Source organism: Mus pahari, chromosome 8, assembly GCF_900095145.1.
Source record: "Mus pahari chromosome 8, PAHARI_EIJ_v1.1, whole genome shotgun sequence".
Lineage (NCBI taxonomy): Eukaryota > Metazoa > Chordata > Mammalia > Rodentia > Muridae > Mus > Mus pahari.
Genome location: NC_034597.1, coordinates 105,497,828 through 105,513,133, shown reverse-complemented (window position 1 = coordinate 105,513,133; position 15,306 = coordinate 105,497,828).

Genomic DNA, 15,306 nt, shown 5'->3' with positions numbered 1-15,306 from the left:
TCAGAGGAGACTTGGCGCACACAAGGGGCTTTCTTGTCAGCAGACCAAAGACAGAAGCTTCCTTTTTCCCTCCAAGAAGAATACGCTGGAGAGAATATTCTCAGGCGGTGTCGTCAGTGGCTTTTGTTTTTGTTACTCCAAACCAGCAAGTGACATTTTGGTACAGAAGATGAATGTTTCCATGGAGTAGGGCCAGAGTGGGGACCAGTTGTTCTAGAGCGAACCTTCTCAGAGTAAAACATCATGGAGCTTCATCAAACAGAAGCCCAGTCTTGTTCTGCTCTTGGAGCCTGATGGTGTGTGCGTGCACCTGTGTGTGAGTGTGTGTGGTGTGTATGTGTGAGCGTTTGTGCATGTGTGGGTGTGCGTATGAGCATCCGTGTGCGTGTGTGCGTGTGTGTGTGTGTGCGTGTGAGCATCTGTGCGTGTGTGTGTGTGTGTGTGTGTAAGAATGTGTGTTGGGGCATGTATGTGTCACAATGCGTATGTACAGGACGACGGAGGACAGCTTGTAGAGTTGACTCTCTCCTTTTCCATTCATGTGGGTTCTAGGGCTGGGATGATGAGGCCCACGCAGCCAGCACTTTATCCAATGAGCAATCCTGCCAGCCCACCCCAACCATTTCAGTGGCATTAGGAACATTCATGTGTTGTGCAGAGCCACCACCGGCATCCATATCTGAGCCCTCTTCACTTGGCAAAGCTTAGCATCTGTGCCCATTGAAAGTCATGCCAGCGCCCTGCCTGACACTGTCCTTCAGGTTTGGGGCTCTAGGAGTCTGACTAGGGCATTTCTCTATTTAGGATGAAGTTGCTTCCCCTAGTGCCATGTCTTCTGGATGCCTCCCTGTGGAAGCCTATGCCTGAGCTCCTTCCTTTGTAACACATTATACATTATACATTGTGGCTTCTTGTTTTGTGCTTTCATGGGATTCCTGAATGAGTGAAGAGTGGGTCTCTGCATCTATATCTGTTTCTTGTGCCTGTTCATGGGTCTTCTCTTTCTCTTTCTCTGTTTTGTTCTATTCTCATGCATTTGTGGATTTTTTCTATATTATGTTTATTATATTATATTTATTATATTATATTGAATCATTAACCCTTAGAAGTCTGATTCTTTTCTAATAAGAGACAGAGGGAAGTGGGGAGGAATGGGAAGGAGGAGAGGGAGAAAAACCATGCTCAGGATATATTATATAAAAAGAAAATCTACTTTCAATAAAAGAAGGGAAAGGGGGTTCTTTTAAAATAAAGTTGAGAACAGAAACCTAACAAAGTCATTTAAGAGAGCTTCTTCTAGGGAAGGACCCATGCCAGAAACTCAGGTCCACATGAAGAAAGAAAGTAGGAGAAGTAATGAAGTGTCTGTGTCGGTCAACTTGACGTTGTGAGCGAGGGTCGCTGAAAGTAGGAACCTCAGCTGAGGAACGCCTTCACCGGACAGGTGAGCCTGTGAGGCATTTTCTTATTTAATGGTTGACATAGGAGGGCCCAGAACCCTGCAGGCAGTGCCACCCTGGGAAGACAGCCCTGGGGTATAAAAACAGGCAATCTGAGCAAGCCCGGTAAGTGGGTAAGCGGGTTAGCAAGTGGGTAAGCAAGTTGGTAAGCGGGTAAGCGGGTAAGCAAGTGGGTAAGTGGGTATGCAGCGCTCCCCCATGGCTTCTGCTCTGTTCTGCCTGAGTCCCTGCCCTGACATCCCTCACTGATGGGCTGTGGCACAGAAGTGTACGTCAAGCAAACCCTTTTCTCCCTGCGATGTGTTTTACCCGGCACTAGAAAGCAAGCTAGGACAATAGGTTACTTTCTTCACATTCGTAGTGAGCCTGAAAGATGACTGTTTACTTAAAACAACAACAATAATAATGATAATAATAGTAATAATAATAATGATTATAAATATGATACATAGAGGCACATAAATAATGGAAAAACGGCATTCTATTGTGTGACATATAAGGGAGGAGTTGTGCACACTGTTTTGAGGCACCCATGCTCATGTGGAGTTGTGATGGGCTTAGCCAGGTGACCAAGGTAGACAGCAGTGATAATATGCACATTAATAACAGATGCTTTCCCTAAGAAGTGATGCTTAATTTTGACAGTTGGCTTGAAACAGTGTAAAATCACCTGGGAAGGGGGCTCAATAAGGGACTGTCTAGACTATGTTGTCCTGTGGGTGTATCAGTGACAAATAGTTTCAAAATAAATGTTTATACAATATGTTCTGATCTCAGTCTCCCCTCCCTCATTTCCTCCCAGATCTTCCCCCACCTTCTTTCTCCTTTAGGAATACAAAGATGCAAATAAAACAAAACAGAGTTTCTTTTTAAATAAGAAAAAGTACAAGAAACATACATACACACACATCCCATAAAAACACAAAATTCAAAACTAGAGTATACAGCAAAGGACAAAATAATGATAATAATAATAGTTACACAGACAAAGCAACTAAGGAAAACATAACACTGGGTTCTTTTTGCGTTGCCCACCTCCACTGACCATGGGGCCTCCCCTTTACTGAGTTTGAGGCCAGTCTCGTCTACAGGACAACCAAGGTTACTCAAAGAAATCCTATCTCAAAATAACCAAAATAGTAGTAGTAATGATGATGATGATGATGAAGAAGAAGAAGAAGAAGAAGAAGAAAAGTAGGTAACAAGAAGAGCAGTGTTGTAGTGATAGAAATGTCAGATTGAACTGACTGAAGGCCAGAGGGAACATCAGCATAGCAGGATGGGGCTGGGCCGGGGGGGGGGGCAGGGCTGGGGGGGGGCTGGGGGGGGGAGCTGGAGAGACTGCTCAGTGGAGGTTAACTTAGCTCTTGTTCCTCTGGAGGGCCTGCGTTTGCTTCCCAGCACCGCATGGTGACTCATAACCTAACTCCAGTTCTAGGGGACGCAACATCTCGTCTGGCCTCTGTGGGCCTTTGGCACATATGCGGTACACAGACATACATGCAGGCAAACACTTACCCACGTTAAATAAAAATCAGTAAAATCCTCTAAAATGTGTTAAGATGTAAGACTTTATTAATTTAAAACGTTTTAATTTACAGAACATAAAAGCAAAAGCCGAAAAAAAAATCCTTAGGAAAACAGACAAATCCATAAGTATAGAGGGAAATGTTCATAGATTTCTTAGAAGTTATAGTGAAATAAGGTTGACTTCCAGAGTTAATCGTATAAGCAAAGATTTAGGTACCACATCTTCTGCAGTCATAGCTACAGCATTTGGATGCTTTCTGGGTCACACAGAAAGCCTCAACAACGGTTTCACCCTTGCCATCATAGCCAGGTACAGTGGCACATGCTGTCATCTCTGTACTCGGGTGTTTATAAGACAACCCAAATGTTAACATCAAGGGGCTGGCTTCAGTATGAAATTGGGCAAACTAGCTTAAGAGACAGTATTAGATGAACAAGCTTCATCCGTGCTTTCTTTCTCTCCTTAAACATGTTCACAGAAATCTTAATTGGGGAATCATGATTAAAATTAGAAATTAAATGTGCAAAATGGCTAAATCCACTGCAGGAAAAATTGTAGAGACAGTTTTTCTTTTCTTTTCTTCTTCTTTTTTTTTTTTAACCAACTTTACCCTTAATGTCTTACATATATGAAAATTAGTAGTCACTCGTGTTTACAACACCTTCTGGACTGTTAATACAGTGACCAAGCTTGTTAGAGCAAAATATCAATCTGTGGATGCTCTTTTTATTTATGTATTTTCTGAAAATGCCTGGAAGTAGTAACTCTGACAAAAAAAAAAAAAAGCAAGCATAGTTTTTATGGCTGCCTGTAAGATATTGTCTTTTCTTATACCATGTAAGACTTTGAGAGGAAAATAAAATAAAGTTCTCTAAAGCAGAGCATATGTAAATTCTTTCCCTGTTCTACATTTGCCTTCAAGGTCATTCCTGGAAACATTCAATAGAAATTTACCAAGTGGAAAATAAATTTTAAAAAGTTCTCAGAATGAACTTACACTGATATACACTGATATAGTGTTCAATACGGGGAGAAGGATTTGGCAAAGAGCACTCCGGGGATGTAAAACAGTGAACGTGTAAACCCTTGGCAATCCGCAGGTCTCCTTCAGGCCGAGTCACCCTGAATTTTGTAAGCAAACGGGTGCACTGCCAGTTGGCCAGTGGGTGGCTTCGTACTACGCTGGCAGGGAATCACGCATGTTCCAGACCTGGCGAGGCTTGGCTTGGCTAAGGGGCAGATGCTTGCGGATGCTTCTCACTAACTCACGGTAAAAGGAAACAAGCCTGGGGCTTCTCCTAGACGAAGCATTGGTTTGTAGCTTCGAAAGCTTTTTAAGTGCAAAAGAAACAGCTAACTTGAGGGTAACTGGGAAAGTTATGATTTAAAAAAGCATTTTGTTAAATTCTTAAACTCCCATCTTATATCAAGAAAATGGTGTCTTATTGTCCTCTTCAAAGACAGAATTGTCCTGGCACTTGTTTGGGTATTTGCTGACCTCTGCCATCGAACCTGCAATGGTGAAATTTTCTTTAAAGATGCTGCTGTCTTAGACCACAATCTGTCGGAGGCCTTAGCTTAGGATGCTGCGTCTACTGTTCTTGTTAGCATTGGACACTGTGAGCCTAACACAGTGTTTCTGTCTCTGGGACGCTCGGATGTTACTGCACAGTATGGGAGCCCAGAGGAGGCCTCTGTAAAATTCTCATTACTTTGTGTTTTCATTTTGATGATAAACAAATGTAATTATGAAAAAAAAATAAAAAAGCAATGGAAGAATCATGTGACTACATAATGTGGCACGCACAGCGGGCCAGACTTAGTCTGCTGTGCTGGTCAGAATGTTTCCTATTGCAAGAGCATGACACCGGTCCATCAGAGTAACAAGTCAGTGTCGGAAACGAGGATTTTCTTACCGTATGACACTGGATCTATCACAGAATCCTAAGTGTTAGGAAGTTTATCTAGTGTTGAATGTGGCGTATCTTATGACATCAATTATCACAATCATGTGTCAACACTTGATCCAATTTGCCCCCTAGAAGCATGTACACATTTTAAACTGTAAAAACTTTAAATTCCTCGACAAGCTGATACAGCCTGTGATAAGTAAAATAATACTAGTTAAGAAAACATGAGTGCACTCACTATGGAAAAAAGTACAGAGGGTCCTCCAAAAATAAAAATAAATAAATAAATAAAGCCCAGCTCTGTTGAACACGACCTAGCCTGGGTATAAAGGTCCAATAGCACTGAAAGCATCTCACAGAGATACAGTCTCAAGAGATACAGTTATTCTGCTGATATTCACCACAACCGAGGACAGGGAGGCAAACCAGGCGGCCCCAAGAAGGAAGGGAGCCTTGTCATTGGTGACCCACGGATAAACTTAGAGGCAGTTGTCTTAGATAAACAAACCAAACTTGAGGACAAACGCTACATGATGTCTCCTGGCCGGAGAATGGTTCCTGGCACAAGGAGGAGGGAGAGATGGGGGAGGGGCAAGGAGGGAGTCCCAGAGGCCCACTGCAGCAACTTGAGCAAACACAGTAACAACAATGAGGACAGAGGAAGCCTTAGATTTCAGTGATACAATCACATATTTACCTTCAAAGTCAGGTTGTATGCAGTTTGTGGGAATAGCTTTTTATAAATCAAAAATAACTCAAGGACATAGATTTTTGGGTTTTTTGTTTGTTTGTTTCTTTTTTGTTTTGTTTTGTTTTGTTTTTTTGAGACAGGGTTTCTCTGTGTATCCCTGGCTGTCCCGGAACTCACTCTGTAGACCAGGCTGACCTCGAACTCAGAAATTTGCCTGCCTCTGCCTCCCAAATGCTGGGATTAAAGGCGTGCGCCACCACCGCCCGGCTAAGGATATACTTTTGATAAATACACTACAAAACCCAAACACGGAGGCTGCCTGGATTCTGAGCCAGGGCTACCTGCAGAGTCTCTGAGTTTGGGTCCGATTCGCTTTTCAAGGGATACAAGATAAATGTGTCAGATGCCATTCTTTTCTCCGTGCGTTATATGTGCTATCGCAAGAGCGCTTATGTGTGCGTATGTGTATTTTAAAAGGTAGTCGTAGCTGCTTGGATATTGTTGATTCCATCTCCAGGAAGGGAAAGTCTGACACGCGCAGACACGCAGGAACCGCAGGGACCGTCCAGGGCCCACATAGGTTCGCACACCACAGGTGAGGTGAGGCTCGCTGCCCTTCCTGTTTACAGTTTCCACTTGAAATGTGACTCCTATGGGTGGGCGGCCGGGCGGGCGGGCAGCATCAACATGAACCTTCAGGACAAGGTTAGTCTTCATCAGAAAGACCAGTGACTATAGGGAGAGTGGGTGGTTGAAAGAACTGACTGTATGTTACCCGAGTTGTGTCGCTGTGTGTGTATCATACATATATGATAAATTGACGTATATAAATATAGACAAACATACACATACAGTTCTGTCATTCCTTTGCAGACCTGAGCTTGAGCTGTTTCTTTTGGCAGCAAGACAGCAGCAGACTCCATTGATCTGAGAAGACATTGTAACTTCAGGAAGCAGAAAACACATTACTCATGAAAAAAATACCCTTTTGTAACACCCCCCCCCCCACACACACACACAATGTGGCTACCCAACGGGCACTGTCCAAGAACAACACCCTGGTGACACTGCTCGCTTGAAGAACTTCCTGCAAGGCAACTTCAGCAAGTGGCTGAATTCCAGAGTTGGCTCCTCAGCCTGGGGAGGGGAAGGTTCACACCTGTGTAAGCCTGCTGCTGACAGACGGATAACTCAAAAGCAAACCAGCGGGTCCCGCCCACTCTTCCTGCCTGGGGAAGCCAGAGGAGTTCAGGGTCTGTGGTACTGTGTAGGAGGAGCCCAGCTTCTTTTCCTTGCTCCCGATCCCTCAGCCCCGCCCCTCCCTCTCCCCCCTCTCTCCCTCCACACCCTCCTCTACCAAAAGAGAAGGGAAAGGAAGGAAGAATTGCATTAAAATGTAATGTTTGCAGATAACTGTGATCTAAAAGAACGAAGAGGAAAAGGTAAAGAAGGCGGCTGAGGAGGAAGAAAGTTCCAGCAGGGTTTGAGCAAGGTAGGCGGCCTTCTGAATACATTGGAAATGCGAGGGCTGATGAGTCTGGAAGGCTGCCTACAGGTTAGCAGGCCTCATTTCCAATCTCTGACAGCAATATGTGTCGTTCCACGCTTCATCCTTATTCTCCATGTTCAACACAAACCGGGGTCACTCTATATATGGAAATCACTGTCTCCGGGGCAAAAAAATTAAAAAAGGTGAGATTGCCGCTTTAACCTCACTGGCCTCAGAAAATATGTTTTAGTCTGATACATTATACTAGTAGGAATTATTTATCAAGAAGATACAAGCTTGATATTTCAGAAATAATGAGATGTTCTGGTTTTGCAGCTGAAATTTTATGGTCCACAGAGCATCAGCTACGAATCCAGGGGAATAAAGTAAACTTGCTGTGGGTGATATACACTATGCAGCCACAGAAAAATGCCCAAGGAGAGGGCAATATGAAACTTAGAACACAGGACCAGGCTTTCAAAAGCTAATGCCCCTTTGTCTCTAGGAGACAAACTATGTTTTAAGGAATGACAAAGGAGAATTAAAGAAAAGGCCCACACTTAAACTCTTTCTGAAATGCTTTCCTGGTGTTTTATTTGGCAAAAGACCTACAGGACAAGATAATTATAGTAAACATCACAGGTTATACAAACTATTTATAAATTTACAGCAAAGCATTTGACCCCTGTGGGGTGCTCCATCACTGACATAGAAACAGAGAAGCAGTTGCAAGAACATGCATGATAATGTGTTCCTAGAAATGTCGATTTTTGCTTATATATTTCTTGTCCAAAAAGTTTTAGTGATGAAAAGCCATTCGGCCTATTTTGTCTACAGTAGTTAAAAGAGGCTCCTTGGGAAAGAATGGGAATCTTTGAGAAGCATCACAATTCTACAGCACACAAAGCCAGGGTTGGCAGTACCCACCCCCAAAGCCAAGCTATTTGAAACCACCCATTGGTAATTCTGGTCTCCTCTGGGATATTTAGCCAACACGTCTAATCAGAAAGGCTTTTCATTCAAGCTCACAGCCTTGAAAGGCATGCCTTCCCAGCACAGGATGTTAGCAAATAAATATCAATAATGAAAAACCCCTGCAAACGTAACTACCCACAGTAACAGGGTTACATCAGTCTCCCACGGACCTGCACAGTACACTCCCATTCAGGGATTCCCAGAGCAAGAGATGTTGTATTGGGTGATGCGTTTGCTATAAACAACAGAACCGTCTCTCAGAATTCCTAGTTTGTTTGCTTTTTGGGTTGAAAACAGAGGTAGCTACGCTCCCTTCACAAAGCTAGTATGAGAACCAAATTAGTTACCTTGGACATTGGTTACTACGAGCAGAACATTCAGATATGTCAGCATCTGTGTATGGGACGGATAAAGGCTGATTACACGCTGTCACGTGTCTTCAGTAACAAAGGTCGCTGTTTGACCTGCAATGTCCATGTCTTCCTGGTCTCAGAAGGCCTGAGTTCTAGCTGGCTAAACGGCTGCATGATATCAGGACTGTTGTATGGCTTTCTTTACAGCAAGAGGTAGCCAGATGTGGAGCCAATGGTTTATAGGCGGTGCCGAGCATGCAGCTTCCAGGAGGGGCTCTGGATGTGTCCTGCACTCCTCTGTGGGTGAGATGGCTGGGACTGGGCCTCTAGGGAAAAGAGCAATACTGAAAAGGCAGAGGACAGAAGCTGGAGACCCTGACCCAACACGCCAAAGCTGCTTAATCGGTCTGGATAACTGGACAACTGTGCACTGAGTTCATAGAGGATGAATGACTTTATCTTTTGTTTAAGCTACCATAATTTGGGGTTTTCATCACGTGCAGCAAAATCCAGTCTTATGTGGCACAGCATCTTTTTTCTTCTGGGATTGTTTTGCCCACAAGAGTGTCTGTGCACTGTGAGTGCCTGGTGCCTGCTGAGGTGAGAAGAGGACATGCATGGGTCTCGTGGAGCTGGAGTTACAGATGGTTCTCAGCTGCCACATCAGTGCTGGGAGTCAAACCTGGATCCCAGAGCAGCCGAGTTATCATGAGCTAAGTCTCCAGCACTGAAACGGAGTGTGTGTGTGTGAGAGAGAGAGAGTGAGTGAGTGTGTGTGTGTGGGGTGTTTGTGTATGTGTGTGAGTGTGTGTGTGAGTGTGTGTGTGTGTGAGTGAGTGGGGGTGTGTGTGTGAGTGTGTGTGGGTGTGTGGGTGTGAGTGAGTATGTGTGTGTGTGGTGTGTGCGTGTGTGTGCATGCATGAGTGAGTGTGTGTATGTGTGTGTGTGCGTGCGTGCGTGCGAGTGTGTGTGTGTGTGTGTGTGTGTGTGTGTGAGAGAGAGAGAGAGAGAGAGAGAGAGAGAGAGAGAGAGAGAGAGAGAGAGGACAACCTCGGGTGTCAGAATGTGTCTATCTTATTTTTGAGACAGGGTCTCTCATTGACCTGGAGTTTGCATGAGTCTACATTGGATGGCTAGTGAGTTGCACTGACCTACCTGCTTCTGCTGCCCTAACACATGGGGACTCCAGCACTGCTACTGGGCCTTTTATACCAGCTCTGGGAGGTCTTTGTCATTCAAGGCAAGGGCTTTACCCACTGAACCATCTCCTCAGCCCACATGTGGTTAATGTTTTTAAATTAGTGGTTAAGTGGTGAAGGTGCCTGCTCTGGCTAATATCTCAAGAATATAAAGTCATTGCTGAGACAGACATTTAGATATTAGCATACAAAAAATACTTCTCACACTAGGCATCTGTAAGTAAACAACAACCAAACCAAACCAAACCACACCAAACCAAACCAAACCGCACCAAACCAAACCACCACCACCAACAAAAAACAAGCACCAGGTTTTATTTTTTAAAATGGCCATGTCCTTGGGCCACGCCTTTACTGGAAATAAAAGTGGCTAAAATGAGTGTCAGGAAGAAAGGGGAGCAACCTCCAGGAAAAACTGAAACAACTTCTGCATGACAGCTTTTGGAGTGTGCAAAGATACAGAAGTCTATGGTCCACAAATGATCCTATGAAACGTGCTTATAAGCCAGGTGATTTTTTTAACATAACAGTCGTTGTGAGCCAGATGTTTCATCAGACACAGCAACAAACATGATGTGGAAATGTGAAAATGTCTATTTTGTCATGTACTACTTATATGACATCATTGGGATTTTATCGAAGACCACTTATATATTTTACTCTACATTCAATTATACAGCTCATTTTAAAAATTATACTTTCAAAATGTTGTATTTTCTTTCTGATGCTGCTATTGGCTACCTACTTAAATGATATAGTCTTCAGCTTGCCAGATCCCATAAGTACAATCATACATCTTAATTAGTCGTTTATTATCAGTGTGACACAATTTAGAGTCACCTTGGAAAAGGTGACCTCAGCTGAAGAATTGCCTCTTTCAGATTGGTCATAAGAGATTGCTTTAATTGATGCTTGGTGTGTGAGGGCCCAGCCCACTGTGGGCAGCACCATCCCTACTCACGTGAGCCTGTGCTATATAAAAAAAACTTAGCTGAGTCTTAACTAGGGTCACCTTCAAATCCTCACAGGAGCCTCCCCTATCCCAAGTCTCCAGCTTGTCCAAAGATAACTGCCCACCGGTTTGCCCTCCCTCTTCAAACCCTCTCTTACACCCACCCTTGCTCCTCCCCATCCTCTCTCCCACCCAGTTCTCCATCCACTTCCAATGTCTATTTCATTTCCCCTTCTGAGCGAGAGTCAAGCATCATCCCTTGGGCCCTCCTTGTTGCTTAGCTCATTTGGGTCTGTGACTTGTAGCATGGTTATCCTGTAGTTTATGGCTAATATTCAATTATAAATGAGAACTGTTGTAGTAAATATTTAATCTCACTCTGGAATTTCTACCCTGCCTTTGATCATTCAGTTCCCAGATAAAAGACACAACACTTTTATATTTATAATAAGCCTTTCAAGTATGAGATTGGGTTAGATATCTACCATCTAATCTATTAGAATCTACTCTCTATCAAGAACCCCAAGTCATAGCTTTCCATGTTCCAACCTGGGCTGCTCTTCACTCCCTCATGGCCATGTTTTCATGATGTACCTACCCCCTGGTGTATTCTATCTGCACCTTCCTCTTCTCCCCTCATGCTCCTCCTCAGACCCCTGAGGGAACCAGAAACCCCACCTACCTCTCTTCAGGCCAGCTCTAGGCTGTTGGCATCTTTATTCAACCAACAGAATTAAATTAAGGCACATACAGCATCATTGAGCATCATTCTCTCATTCCTGGGGCAATCAGGGCCTCACTCAGGATGATCTTTTTTAGTTCTACCCTCTTGCTTGCAAATTTTATGATGTATTTATTTTTAATAGCTGAGTAATAACCCATTGTATAGATGTACCACATTTTCTTTATCCATTCTTTGGTTGAAGGACATCTAGGTTGTTTCCAGTTTCTGGCCATTACAAATAAAGCTGCTATGAACATAGTTGAGCAAGTGTCCTTCTGGTAAGGTGGAGGATCTTTGGGGGATATTCCCAGGAGTGGTATAGCTGGATATTGAGGTAGAACTATTCCCAATTTTCTGAGAAATTACCAGATTGATTTTCAAAGTGGATATGGAGTCTGAAGTAGTTATCTCCTATAGCCAAGTGGAACTTTCAGTAGAGGGAGGGCGACATGAACCCACCCACAAAATCTTTGACCCAAAATGTGCTGCCCTGCCTACAAGATGTGCAGGGATTAAGATGGGGCAGAGATTGAGAAAATGGCCAACCAATGACTCGTTCAACTTCATCGCATGGGACAAAGCCAACCCCTTAACACTATTAATGGTGATACTCTGCTGTGCTTGCAGACAGAAGCCTAGCACAATGTCGTTTGAGAGGCTTCATCCAGCAGCTGATGGAAACAGATTCAGAGACTCACAGCCTAACATTAGGCAGAGCTCAGGGAGTCTTTTGGAAGAGGAGTCAGGGAAAGGTTTGAGGGAGCGAGAGGGGTCAAGAATACCACAAGAAGACCTCCAGTGTCAACTAACCTGGACCCATGGGGGCTCACAGAGACTAAACACCAACTAAAGAGCAGGCATGGAGTAGACTCAGGCACCCTACACATGTGTAGCAGATATGCAGCTTGGTCTTCCTGTGTGTCCCCCAACAAGTTGAGTGAGCCGTCTCTGACTCAGACTCTGTTGCCTACCTTTGGATCCCTTTTCATTCGCTGGGCTTCATTGTCTGGCCTCAGTAGGAGAGGATGTGCTCAGTCCTGATGAGACTTGATGTGCAGGTTGGTACTTGGAGGCTAGGGTGGGGCTCTCCTTCTCTCCAGAGAAGGGGAGGGAGAAATTCGAGAAGGGGGTGGGAGGGTGAGCTTGGGAGGAGAGGAAGGAAGGAGGCTGTGATCAGGATGTAAAGTAAATATATAAATTAATTCGTTTTTTTAAAGAAGAAGAAGAAGAAGAAGAAGAAGAAGAAGAAGAAGAAGAAGAAGAAGAAGAAGAAGAAGAAGAAGAAGAAGAAGAAGAANGAAGAAGAAGAAGAAGAAGAAGAAGAAGAAGAAGAAGAAGAAGAAGAAGAAGAAGAAGAAGAAGAAGAAGAAGAAGAAGAAGAAGAAGAAGAAGAGCTAGCTGAGGTCAAGCCAGAGGTTTTCAAGAGCTTCTGCTGGACTTCTTGTCTTAACTTCCCTCAGTGATGGACTGTGACTCTGTGAGCTGAAATAAATCCCTTCTCTTCCGCAGTTGCTTTTGGTTGAAGTATTCTAGTACATCAACAGAGAGCAAAGGACAATATCACATGACACAATTTTTTTCCAGTGAAAAATGAAGACATACATCAAAAGTCTTTAGTTTAGTTTAGTTTAGTTTTTTAAAGGCAGCAGATATGATTGACACTGTAGGATTCTCCAGTGTAAGTGTAGCGTGGGATTTACCCAAGGTGACAAATGGGATAAAAGCCAACTCTGCAGAGGCCCGAGAGCAGGGAGGGAGAGAGCCTGGTTTTTTTTTTTGATAGTGTCACTGAGAGGACGAATGAATGGTCTCAGTCACCAGCCTCCAAACTTCTTTTCAGTGGGAGAATAATAGGCCTTTACTTGTTTAAGCTCATACTACTGGGTTTTTGTTGCGTGAGGTCAAAGACAATCTTAACCGATAGACTTTCAAGCAAATGAGATAAAAATAAAAAGAACCTAAAGACCTTTTTCAAGTACTCTGTATCCAATATGCCCATAGATGAAAACTTTTAATTATTTTGGTAGACAATTGTGGACCTTACACATGTGCTTCCACTCCAGTCCCCAGCGTCCATGAAATAAAATGTAGAAATATTTACATGTGCAGTCAGTCTAGTGCAGACACTAAAGGGCTTCTGTCCTAGTTTTGTTACTGAGGCTGTTATAAAACACCCTCGTGAGATCAGTTTAGGGGAGAAAGGAGCTGTGTAGCACACAATTTGGGATTATAGTCTATCCATACAGGAAAACTGCAGGGAGTTCCAGCCAGCCGTTCACGTCACACTCACAGTTCAGAGTAGAGAGAGAAGAGTGCGTGCTCACCTGCTTCCTTGCTCGCTCTCAGTTAAGAGTCCTCCAGTCTTACACAGGGCAAGACCCTGTGCCTAGGGAATGGTGACTCCCAAAGTGAGCTGGGTCTTCATGCATCAGTTTGTTTGTTTGTTTGTTTATCTAGACAGGGTTTCTCTGTACAACCCCGGCTGTCCCGAAACTCACTCTGTAGACCAATCTGGCCTCTAACAGAGAAATCTGCCTTCCTTTGTCTCCTGAATGCTGGGATTAAAGGCATGCAACACCACCTCACATCAATTAATTTAATTAAGAAAGTCTCCTCACAGACTCATCCACAAGCCAACTCGAAGTAGACAGTCCCTTACTTGAGACTCTCTTCCCATGTTGTCGTAGGTTGTGTCAAGTTGATGAATAAAAGTAAACATTTCGGCATCCTAGGTGGATGAAGAAGCTAGGAAATGTTCTGAATGAGTAGAGAATTACTAGCTGAGACTGGGAATATAATATGCATACATTCTACCCAAAGACTGCCTATAGGAAAGACATAGCCAGCCTCCTGCTAGCTTTGTTCCTACATAGGAATGGTCATCAATGAGTCATCAGACACATGAAGAAAGCCATCAAATGAAGGATAAGCAAACGGTGAATCTGATCAGGAGAAAGCACAAGTGATTTAAGGAACAGAAAACCAGCAACAACAAAAAGAAATAAAAGGACAGAAAACAAATCTGCTTTCAAATCTCCTTTGACTGAAGAAGATAATGCATCCAGGAAATGAAAGCAAAATTATCTTTAAACACAATAGGAAACATTTGAAGTTCTAAGGCTTAATTGTTGAAATAAACACACTAACAATATTTGAGGGATAGCTGAAGAATAAAAACATTGAAGGAGAAAGGAAAAGACTAATTTTGAGACAAGAAGTAGGAGGCAAAGAGTGAAGAGATAGGGAATAAGTCCAGGCTAGCATGGTGTGGCTTGTCTGAGTTAAAAAAAAAAAAAAAAAGTGGAGATGAAGAAATTAGGAAAACCATGGTGGTAGCAGCAAAAACACGGTGATTCCCTGGAGCTAAAGGGAAGCCCTCAGCTATCAAGGGCCCACTCAGTGACAAGGAGAGCACACAGGACGTTCCCACTTCCGGACAATCATTAACAATTGCCGAGTGCCAAACAGCACAGGCATGTGTCTAAAATGGTCAGTGAGAAGAAAAGTAGAGCATTTACAAACAGCAGTCCTGGGGGTGGTGAGATGGCTCAGTGGTTAAGAGACCGTTCTTCTGGAGGTCCTGAGTTCAAATCCCAGCAACCACATGGCGGCTCACAACCATCTGAAATGCGATCTGACGCCCTCTTCTGGAGTGTCTGAAGACAGCTACAGTGCACTCACATATAATAAACAAATAAATCTTTAAAAAAAAAATAAAACAAAACAAAACAAAAACCGACAGTTCTACACTTTCCTCAGCCTCCATGTAAGTAACCCTAGAAGTTAAGAGGCAATGGGTAATGCATTTAGGTATCTATTTTAATGGATTCCTATACTCGATACTGCAAAAATTTATTTTTCGCCAATCATTTGTTTTTGAGAAGTAGTTTGAAAATATGCTCCAGTCAAAAGAGGATGTAAACCCAAAGAGGGAAGAACCAGATGTGATATAGAAGTCCCAGGAAGAAAGCTCCACAGAAGACAACTGGTCCAGTCCTGTGCACATGCATTCAGGGTTTGTT